This window comes from Pseudorasbora parva, chromosome 8, assembly GCF_024679245.1.
Source record: "Pseudorasbora parva isolate DD20220531a chromosome 8, ASM2467924v1, whole genome shotgun sequence".
In the NCBI taxonomy this organism is placed as follows: domain Eukaryota; kingdom Metazoa; phylum Chordata; class Actinopteri; order Cypriniformes; family Gobionidae; genus Pseudorasbora; species Pseudorasbora parva.
This window is the reverse complement of record NC_090179.1, coordinates 43,558,809-43,571,178: the sequence shown is the minus strand read 5'-3', so window position 1 is coordinate 43,571,178 and position 12,370 is coordinate 43,558,809. Positions and strand designations below refer to the sequence as shown.

Genomic DNA, 12,370 nt, shown 5'->3' with positions numbered 1-12,370 from the left:
GAGGTCAGGCACTGATGTTGGACGAGAAGGCCTGGCTCTCAGTCTCCGCTCTAATTCATCCCAAAGCTGTTCTATCAGGTGGAGCTCAGGACTCTGTGCAGGCCAGTCAAGTTCCTCCATACCAAACTCCTCATCCATGTCTTTATGGACCGACGCTTTGTGCACTGGAGCGCAGTCATGTTGGGACAGGAAGGGGCCGTCCCCAAACTGTTCCCACAAAGTTGGGGGCATGAAATTGTCCAAAATGTCTTGGTATGCTGAAGGATTAAGAATTCCTTTCACTGGAACTAAGGGGACAAGCCCAACCCCTGAAAAACAACCCCAGACCATAACCCCCCTCCACCAAACTTAACACTTGGCACAATCCATTCAGACAAGTCCCGTTCTCCCGGCAACCCCAGACTCGTCCACGGGATTGTCAGACTGAAGCGTGATTGGTCGCTCCAGAGAACACGTCTCACTGCTCTAGAGTCCAGTGGCGGCTGCTTTACTCCACTGCGTCCCACGCTTTGCATTGCTCTTGGTGATGTAAGGCTTGGATGAGCTGCTCGGTCATGGAAACCCATTCCATGAAGCTCTCTACACACTGATCTTGAGCTCATCTGAAGGACACAGAAGTTTGGAGGTCTGGAGCTATTGACTCTGCAGAAATTTGCTGACTTCTGCGCACTGTGACCCTCAGCATGCGCTGACCCCGCTCTGTGATTTTACGTGTATGCCTAGTGCTTGATTTATACACCTTTGGCCATGAAGTGATTAAACACCTTATTTCAATGATTTGGAGGGGCGTCCCAATACTTTTGGCAATAATTAGTGTATATATATTTTTAAAAAAACATGTTGATAATTGGCAAAACGTGATTTGTCTGATTTCTTTCACTGTATTACTGAGGATATTTTTGACTCATGATGACATTCAAAAGTGATTTCGTTTTAGCAAAACAGTTAACGGTTTAAGACTTTTCCCCAGTTTGGCCCTGCATGAAAACATCTTTACCACCCTGCATATGTCCTGTGTTTGATATCAAAACTGGAGGATGTAACGAAACCCAACAATTTCAAAATGTAAACGTGATTGTCTTGTGTTGTGGTGTTTTTCTAATGAGCAGATTTTTGATAGCTATCAGTGTTCTGTTGTACATGTAAACACAGACAGCAGTTTTAAACACGGGCCCTACAGTTTGCTAACGTTTGGAGTGATTGCTGGGACGTTACTAAAGGTGAAGTGTTCGGAGTGGTTGCTAAGTAGTTCCTGAGTAGTTTCGAGGTGGTTGCTAAGGAGCAGGTGGTTATGTTTTGAGTTCTCGGAACTTTACTTCACTCTAAAAAATGCTGGGTTGTTTTAACCCAATGTTGGGTCAAATATGGACTAACCCAGCGATTGGGTTGTTTTAATCCAGCGGTTGGGTTAAATATTTGCTTAAGACAACCCAATCGCTGGGTTAAAACAACCCAACAGCTGGGTTAGTCCATATTTGACCCAACATTGGGCTGTTTTTTACTCAGAATTTTTTAGTGTTGAAATTCCATTTCTAGTGTTGTTTTATTGAATAGAAAGGTTCCATGGATGTTTAAAGTTCTTTATGGAATCTTAGATGCCTATGGAGTGTAACAGCCGAGTTCCGGAAGTAGAAACTCCATTAATTTTCTACATATACACTCTAAAAAAAATTGAGTAAAAAACAACCCAATGTTGGGTCAAATATGGACTAACCCAGCAGTTGGGTTGTCTTAAGCAAATATTTAACCCAACCGCAGGATTAAAACTGGGTTTCCGCTGGGTTAAAACAACCCAACTGCTGGGTTAGTCCAAATTTGACCCAATATTGGGTTAAAAAAACCCAGCATTTTATAGAGTATAGGGAAATTGATTTTTATCAATAACTTATAAACCTTTATAGACTTACTGTGAGCTGCGAGGTTGTTAATCGATTGTATTTGCTTCTGTTGAACCCGTCAGCTCACATTATTTCCACTTAGTTTTAAAATAATCATGTTTAACTGCAATTCGTGGTGAAAAACTACATTACCCATGATGCTGTGCAGAAAATACACCAATCAGAGAGTCGGAACAAACTAAACGCACAATAAAATCTCGTTAGCTCCGCCCACTCCCATGAAGCACCAGAAATGTAATCAAGTCGGCTTCTCAAAGTACTTAAATATTTAAATATATATACATATTTTGCAATAAACTCAAGCAATGCATCATGGGATTGTAGTCATTTCCGTCACTAAAGCGTCTGCATGCCTAGTGCTTGACTTATACACCTGTGGCCATGAAGGGATTGAACACCTGAACTCAGTGATTTGGAGGGGCGTCCCAATACTTTTGGCAATATAGTGTATGTGTACATTGTGTCCTGCGTTCTGGAGTGAATCCAGCCTGGTCTAATTTAATCTGAGTTTTTGGCTGCGGTCTCCTCACTCAAACTATCTAATTAATTCACTTAGTTAATGAACTCTCCTCGGCCTGAATCTAATTACACCAGCCGTTCACAGACGACTAGCTCTAAACAAACATGTTTTATTCCCTCATTTGGTCTCCGTCTTTCTAAGAACAATTAGAGAGGGGGTGTTTTTTTTTTTCTTTCTCATGTCCTGTCCTCTCTGTTTCTCTCAGTGTCTGGTCAGTACATGCTCTTAGATTTCAGCACTGGAGTCTATGACACACACACACACACACACACACACACACACACACACACACACACACACACACACACACACACACACACACACACACACAGGGAATAAGAGAGTCTCTACAGCAGCAGAATGAAGAGATCTCAGCTCTGTGTTTCCCATGGTGCATTATGGGACAGATTCCACAGCACTCCCGCTGGAGTGTGTGTGTGTGTGTGTGTGTGTGTGTGTGTGTGTGTGTGTGTGTGTGTGTGTGTGTGTGTGTGTGTGTGTGTGTGTGTGTGTGTGTGTGTGTGTGTGTGTGTGTGTGTGTGTGTGTGAGGAGGATGACTGACATGCTAAACAAAATGTCAAATATCTCTGACCTTTTCTGGTTGCTTCTCTCTCACTCACTCACTCAGTCTGTGTGTGTGTGTGTGTGTGTGTGTGTGTGTGTGTGTGTGTGTGTGTGTGTGTGTGTGTGTGTGTGTGTGTGTGTGTGTGTGTGTGTGTGTGTGTGTGTGTGTGTGTGTGTGTATCAAAACACAACACTTCACAGAACATGCTTAAACACGGACTGTATTTTTGTATCAAAAATCATTGCTAACTTAAATAAAGCTGAAACAAAATAAATATTTCAGATGAAAATTTTAAATTAAGTGTTGCTTTGACAACTAACTACAGTAAATAAGTTTAGGTTGAAGTATAAACTGAAATAAAAAATAATGTGTATAACTAATGTGCATGTATTTGTTCAAGATAACATGATTGTGTTTGAGTGTGTATCTGTCTTTATTTGGTAATATTGTACACAGTGTGTAAATGTGTTCAGTTAGATTATTCAGTATTAGTGTTTACAGATATTTTTACAGCAAAATACTGGTGCCGTGTGTTTGTGTGTGTGATGATATACACAAAGCATAACCTGTATTGCCCACAGTCAATCATTCAACACACACACACTTGCAGGGGCCTGTATGTTTTATCAGTTATCCAAAAAGCAACCAACAGCCAAGTGAAAGATGGAGACGCAGTGTGTGTGTGTATGAGTGTGACAGATGTCAGAAAGATTTAAAACAGAGCAGCGTGATGTAGGGTGAACACTATCAGAACAGACGCAGAGGTCAAAGGTCATGTATGTTTTTACACGGGCTGCGGTTTGGGCAGTCATTATACGGTGTCTTGTTACACTATCTCTGGACTAAAAGTGGACACAGCATCAGTTTTTGCAGCACCTGTATTGATGTTCCTCAAACATCGGCTCAGGGTTTGTTCTAAAATTGTAACATGAAGTATTAAACGTGTAATTAAATCCGCCCCAAACACTGAGCATCCTCTTCTGTGACGCTCACTCACTGTTGCTGGACGGAAATAAAGTCATGTGGGTTTGAGGGGGAGAGAACGATGACTTTTCGAATATTTACTTCAGACACTGAAAACATAGCATGGCTACAAATGAAATGTGAAGATATAATGAGTGTTTAAAAACAGCTTTAACCCTGTAAAGTCTGACATATGAAATTATAGTCAGAAAACTGGAACAGTTTATTGAACCTTTAGACAAAATACTTGTTAAATAAATATCATATTTGATGCATCAGGCATTTATGGCTTATATAGGAAGAAAAAAACAGCTCAGTTTCATTTAGAAGGCGGAGCAAAAATATGCAATTTGGTACAGACGCTGATATAAATATATTAGGGCCGGGACCCGATTAAAAAGATTAATCTAATTAATTAGAGGCTTTGTAATCGAAATTAATCGCATTTAAATATTTGACCTGAGAACAGTGAGAAGTAATTTTTCACATGCATTTTTAGTATACCATTGAATAATGACTGAATACATTAGCTTAAAGGGGGGGTGAAACACTCAGTTTCAGTCAATCTCATGTCAGTCTTGAGCACCTATAGAGTAGTATTGCATCCTTCATATCTCCGTAAAGTCTTTAGTTTTATTATATTTCTAAAAGAAATATGGGCTGTACCGAGTCTTTCCGGAAAAAAACCGAGAGGCTGGAGGCGTATCGAGTGGGCGGAGCTAAAGAATGACGAGCACAAAGCGGTGACGTCCTCAAGCGTGGAGAAACCCATCGCTATCTCAGCTAATACAGATAATGATCCAGAATCATTCGGAGGCTGAAATAAATTGAACAGGAGAAACAGCAGCAGCAGGACGTCCGTCTCTGTGGTATGGACTGTATTTAGTGGCCTGTCAACATTTGTGTGTGTTTACTCGCAGTTTATGAGGACATGATTCGGTTTATGGACTATTGTATGCGACTAAACCTCAGCAGTAGCAAGCAAAACGGTCAGACTAGTGTAACGTTATACACAGAACAACAATGGAGTCCGTTAGCGCATTTGAATGTCGAAGCACGCGATCGTGTCGTTTACTGATGTTTACTCACGCGCCGATAGCCGACAGCACAGACATCTGAAGCAGTTTTACTCACCGGCTGCTTCCAAAGTAGGACCGAACCTTTATCGCTGGGACCGCTCCGTCAAAAACACACTTCTATGGTATGATTTGGTGAAGTCCTGACAGCAGTGACCGTGGAAATCCACTTTGCGACGCGACTGAAGCGATGTTGTGAAGCTTCCCGTCATTTCTGCGTTCAAATCGGTTCAAATGCAGCGCTGCCTTCCCAGAATGCTGTGCTGAAGCGTTGAAGTCGCTCGACGTCAACCATAGGAATAAAGTGGAGCGCGGCGCAGACTATAACGACAGAAGTGTTCACGAACGACTGGATCTGCAGCTGAGAGTGTTTATGGGCGTGCATTTCCTCTCTCGCTCTAGTCACGCGTGCGCACCCTACCGGGAGAAGAGCCCGTACGGCCCATACAAGGACCTTCCGCTCGATCGACGTCAAGTCGACCCATACTCGAAAAAAACTCTCTGAAACTTGTGAGAAACCGGAAGGAGTATTTTTGACACAGAAATACTCCATCAAACGTCCAACATTAGTTTTTGAAACTTTGTCTGTGTTTAGGATGGGAATCCAAGTCTTTAACAGTGTGAAGAGCTCAGTGTGCATTAAACAGCATTTCACCGCCCCTTTAAATAATCAAAATATTGTTAATTTATTTCAGTCCAGCAGACCAGCGCAATGTTTGCCATTAAGTGTAGCAATAACGTATTAGTGATGTTTGAAGCTCGATGTGCTGCGGTGATACGCTAATTCCTTGTTGTATAGCTTGCTCACAACCATGCTCTTGTCGACGCTTCCATCCTTTCGTTTTTTAAAACAAAATGTCCCATCCACGGGGCCAAGCAAAGCGGTCTCATCCACTTCATGTTCACTATGGTTTGTTGTCGTGACTCGTGAGCACTAGTTGGTGTTCCAGTATAATCAGTCCGTCGAAACTCATTCTTTGAAAAATGTTCCGCGGTGCAAAAATAAGTGTGGTTAAAATTGTTATTTATTTTTTGCGTAATTAATCTTAATTAACGCGTTAAAGTCCCGGCCCTAAAATATATATATATATATGTACGATTAAATGCTGATGCTTGTAATGCAAATCATTAAGATCTTCATAACAGACTAAAATGCGTATAAATATCAGTCGTCACTATATACACCAATCAGACATAATATTATGACCACTGGTCAGTGAATAACACTGATTATCTCCATCACAGAGGAACAGTGGTGAACCGGCCACAGGGTCATCGGCGGCCAAGGCTCAGTGAAGTATACTTTGCTCCCCACGTGCATCAATGAGCCTTGGCCGATCAATACCTGAACATGGTCCTCAACAATATTTGTACTACTCGTATACAAGTAGTACAAATATTGTTAAGGACCATGTTCAGCCTTTCATGGAAACGGTATTCTGGTGGCTGTGGCTCTTCCAGCAGGATAATGCTCCTGACACAAAGCACAAATGCTTCAGGAATGGTTTGAGGAGCACAGCGAGTTTGAGGCGTTGACTCGGCCTCCGAATTCCCCAGATCTCAATCCAATCGAGCATCTGTGGGATGAGCTGAACAAACAAGTCTGATCCATGGAGGCCCCACCTCGCAACTTATAGGTATTAAAGGGTCTGCTGCTAACATCTTGGTGCCAGATATCACAGCACACCTTCAGGGGTCTAGTGGAGTCCATGCCTCGACGGGTCAGGGCGGTTTGGGCAGCAAAAGCACGACCGACACAATATTAGAAAGGTGGTCATAATGTTATGCCTGATCTGTGTATCTCCCAAAAATGTCTTAGTAAGATGATATTTAAAGTGCCCCTATTATGTGATTTTAAAGGTTCCCATGCATCCAAGGTCATAAAATACTTAAAATTTCTCATAATATCCACTGCAGCATCAGCTCTTTTCTCACAGTGTCTAAAACAATTAAAGATTCAGTCTCTCTAAACCCCGCCTTTCTGAGAGTTGCTCTGCTCTGATTGGTCAGACGGCCTAGTCTTTTGTGATTGGTCCGTAACCAAGTGCTCATTATCATATCTCAACCTCAGCTCGACACAGTGATACGAACAGTAATGATGGCGTGGGTTTTACCGCATTCACATGAACAACACCAACCAAACTCTTTCAGTCTTAGGGTGCTTTCACACCTGCCTCATTTAGTTCGGTTGAATCGTACTAGAGTTCGGTTCCTCTTTGGTGCGGTTCGTTTGGTCAGGTGTGAAGGCAGCAATCGCACTCGGGTGCGCACCAAAAGCGGACCAAACAAGCGTACCGAGACATCCTTGAAGAGCTGGTCTCGGTACACTTTCAAACGAACTCTGGAGCGGTTCGTTTGTGGTGAGAACGTGATCCGACCTGGAACAGAACCAACCGCAAAAGTACTGATCATGTTTGGACTAAACCAGCTGCCGTAGTTAGCTGTGCTGACATTGTGCGCATGATATTATTACCTGGAAATATTTTCGGAATATGAGCATGTCAGAGTTGAGAATAAGGGGTGCGTTCACACATGTAGTTCGGTTAGTTCGGTTCCTTTGGTTCGGACCAAAAAACAAAAACAAAACATATAGTCCTGGTCCGCTTAGCATTCACACTGGCCTTTTTAACAGCGAACCTAAAGTTACCGAACCAAAGGCTCAGGGAGACGCTCACAACCTGATTGGTCGGCTTATATGACGTAGGAGCTGCTTACCGAACACTCAAAACAACGCTGTGCGCTGATTAAACGCCATCATTTTATGAGTGTACATATGGCATTATTTTTACCCGCTGAGAACTCATGAAGAGCTCATAAAGTGTTCAAAACATTCAAAACAGCAGCAGGATCTCCTCCGTTGTGCAGAAAAGAGACGGCGGTTCCGTCGTCTGTACCGACTATTGGGCAACACAGATCCTCTGATGAGAAGAACCAGGTCTGCTTTTTGTGTGTTTCTTCTAGCATTTTCGAAACCTGCTCGTCTGACCAAATATTGATGAGGCTCTTCCTCGTTGCTCTACGTTTGCCCTCGAACATACGTTACTCATTTTGGATACACCGATCTTTCCGCGTCGTCAAATCAGCTGACTATGCGTCACATCTTGTGACATCACGTCCTGTTTTTGGTCCGTTTACATGTCTTTGGTCCGTGTTGCGTTCAATCAATCGAACCGCACCAGATTTAGTTTGGAAGCGGAGCGAGACCCGTCTCTTTAGCGCTCTCGGTCCGCTTGTTTGGTTCGGATGGCAGCGTTCACATGTGTTCAAATGAACCGAACTAAACGAGGAATCGCACCAGGGTTCGTTTTAATCCAACCAAACATGACAAGTGTGAACGCACCCTAATTAATGCACGGCTCCGCTTGAAGTGACGAGCGATGCGCTCTCAGCGTCTGCAGTGCATTAAAAGTTGTTTTCACGTTGCATCTGCGCTTCATTATAGAAATGTATTGTTTCCATACTGTTGTAAATACACACAGTGTAGTAGATTATAGCCAGGGACAAAACCAGCCCGCAGTCGTCTCTTCATACTGTTATTATAGTTTGCTGGCTTTTCCTCTTCTGTTGGAATTTTCCCACACGTAAATTCTGACCAATCAAAAAGCAGTTTAGGAAATACGCCATGGCCAATGAGTGATGTGGATGTTGTCACGTGCCTGCGTTGTGGTTCGTTTCAACTGGTTCGGACCAAAGCAATCAGTGTGGTGTGAAAAGGAACCAAAAAAGCTGAAAAATGCTTTCAGCTTTTTTGGTTCACCTTGGTTCGGACCAAATGAACCGAACTAGAGATGTGAAAGCACCCTTAGATGCAGCTGCAGGGATTGAGGGCGGGGCAAAGAGACGCTGTTCAGCCAATGAAGACCACAGGCGGGCATTATGCAAATGAGTTACATTATTGTGTAAGTTAAGCAGAAATTGAGACTGAAATTATTGAGAACTCGTTTCAGGCAGTTCAGAATCACTTCTTTCTTTCGATAGACTTTGCAGATCTTTCACATTCACACACAACACATGACTTTAGGCATCCTATAAAAGCATAATACGGGCAGAAAAGCCTAAGTTTTTAGCGTATCAGATATGACACAGTCGGCTTTATAGGGTTAAAGAGCTTGATTCCAAAAACAAGACTGAAAAAGTTCAGTAAACCATTACAGAGAAGAAGGAACAGAGATACGGACAGATAGAGAAAGAGAGAAAGAGAGAGTTTGGGATTCTTTCCCAAAAGTGATTAGCCAGAGGAAATGGGTCAGACAGAGAAGATAAGTTCAGGAGAAAACATTAACCTGACCAAACCTGTGTGTCTGTGTATCTGTCTCTCTCTCTCTCTGTGTGTGTGTGTGTGTGTGTGTGTGTGTGTGTGTGTGTGTGTGTGTGTGTGTGTGTGTGTGTGGATATCTGTGTGTCTGTGTATCTGTCTCTCTCTGTGTGTGTGTGTGTGTGTGTGTGTGTGTGTGTGTGTGTGTGTGTGTGTGTTTGTGTGTGTATATCTGTGTGTGTGTGTGTGCTTGTGTGTGTATATCTGTGTGTGTGTGTGTGTGTGTGGGTGTGTGTGTGTGTGTGTGTGTGTGTGTGTGTGTGTGTGTGATGGGTAGGTTTAGGTTTAGGGGCAGTGTAAGGATAGAAAATACGGTTTGTACAGTATAAAAACCATTACGCCTATGGAATGTCCCCATATGTCACAAAAACAAACGTGTGTGCGTGCGTGCGTGCGTGCGTGCGTGTGTGTGTTTTCAGGGTTGTCATTTATCGGAGTATTTCAGACTTTAAAAAGGGTTATACATTATTTTAAAACATTCGAGAATACCGGAATGCACTACACCAAACTCAAAAGGGCATATAACATAATATACTATATAGTATAATATAAAATAACATGATATAATATAGTATAATATAATATAGTACAGTATGATATAATATCGAATAGAACAGGATAAAAAATTATATAATATAATATAGTATAATATATGATATAATATAGTATAATATGATATAATATAATGTAATATAGTATATAATATAATATAATATAGTATAATATATGATATAATATAGTATAATATGATATAATATAATGTAATATAGTATATAATATAATATAATATAGTATAATATAATATAATATGATATAATATAATATAATATAGTATAATATAGTATAATGGTAATATAGTATAATATAATATAATATGATATAATATAATATAGTATAATATAGTATAATGGTATAATATAGTATAGTATAATATAATATACACCCCTTCATATCCCTTTAAATCTAGTCAGTTCACGCGTCTGGTGTTCAAGCACAGCTCATATTTTCTTGACCTGAGAAAGATTAAAATCTTCAAACCTGTTTGTCATGATTGTGTTTCAGGATCACGTTTCAAATCTGCCATAAAAAAAATAAAAATTAACAACAACAGTATCACATATTTTGAGGCTAGAGTAAACACACAATCAAACAGTTTTCATACTGGATTCCTCCCATGGATTTCCCTTCACAGGTTCAAACACACACACACACACACACACACACACACACACACACACACACACACACACACACACACACACACACACACACACACTCACACACACTCTCACACACACACACACACACACACACACACACACTCACACACACTCTCACACACACACACACACACACACACACACACACACACACACACACACACACACACACACACACACACACACACACTCCTCCTCATGAATCTCTTTATATGATAGACTGACACTATTAATGCTTTCTCTTTAATCTACAGTCTCTCTAGCAATTCCTGTTTGTGCTCTACTTACTGTGAGCAAGTGTGTGTGTGTGTGTGTGTGTGTGTGTGTGTGTGTGTGTGTGTGTGTGTGTGTGTGTGTGTGTGTGTGTGTGTGTGTGTGTGTGTGTGTGTGTGTGTGTGTGTGTGTGTCTGTGTGTGTGTGTGTGTGTGTGTGTGTGTGTGTGTGTGTGTCTGTGTGTGTGTGTGTGTCTGTGTGTGTGTGTGTGTGTGTGTGTGTGTGTGTGTGTGTGTGTGTGTGTGTGTGTGTGGGCATGTTTTTGTGACATATGAGGACACAAATGTGTGTAATGCCATGGGTATGACACAGGTATTACAGGAGAGGGTGAAATATGAGGACATTACCCATGTCCCCACTTTTCAAAAGGCTTATAAATCACACAGGAGGAGTTTATTTATTAGAAAATGTAAAAATGTAGAATGTTTCTTGTGATGGGTAGGTCTAGGGGCAGGGGTGTGTGTAAGTGTGTGTTTTTATGTGTCTGTGTTTGCGTGTGTTGTGTGCGCGTGTGTTTATATGTGTGTGTTTATGTGTGCGCACAGATACAAACAAACCCATCAATCAATCACTTCCTAGTAAATAACAATCCCTGACCTTTGACCTGTAACTTTCTCTCCACCCTTGAGGCTGTCCTTCCTGTGACAGGAACAGTCACTTCCTGTTTGGCTCAGGCCTCAGAGCAGGCTAAACTACATTATTAAAGAAATCCGTCAATAAATCAAATGTCAAATACACCACAATCGTATAGGCTTGAGTTCTAATGTTTGTGAAAAGTTGGTTTTGTCTGTTAAACATCATTCAGAAATCAAGCTTGTTATTAAAAAATCACATTTGGAAATACTAATTTTTATTATGAAAATAAACTTGAAACGCTGCACTAGTTGTATGAATGTGATTTATCATTAACTAAAACTATTAAAATAAAAGTGCAATTAATAAAAATACAAATATTACATAAAAAAGCAAAGAAAAATGAGAAAGGTTGCCTGATAGAGCTCTAAAATAACTATGGAAATAAATAAAATAAAAAATAGGAAATGAATACTGAAAATAGATTAAACCTAAATTGTAATATTAATAAAGAAATGACAAAAACAACATATTTACAAAAAAATGTAACTAAAATGAAAAAATAACATCTAAAAATAAAAGCTACTATATTAGTATATAAATAATACTTAAATAACTAAAAGTAAAAAGTTTTGATTAAACATTTTCATGCATTTTGCACAATAAATTGGTAAATTTAATGATTTAGTTATTTATTGATTGAATTATTAAATGATGTAATTATTAATTGATTTAATTATTTAATTATTTGATTTAATTATTTAACTGACACTAATTTTGACTCTTTAAATATGAGCTAAAACTAATACTGAAATAAAAATAAAATAAACCTAAATTCTTTCAAACTTAAATTGTTTTTTTTAACTAAAATTAAGATTAAAACATCAAAAAAATAAAAGCTAATTCAAAATATTTTAATACAATTTTAATATTATATTAATAATACTAATAATAACTAAAAATGAA

General features: G+C 40.1%; 1 long non-coding RNA gene across 1 annotated transcript in view; it reads left to right on the top strand.

The window, feature by feature from the left end:
* LOC137084859 (uncharacterized) overlaps window positions 1-12,370 on the top strand; it is a 42,031-nt gene that overhangs the window by 19,271 nt on the left and 10,390 nt on the right. The window lies entirely within an intron of this gene.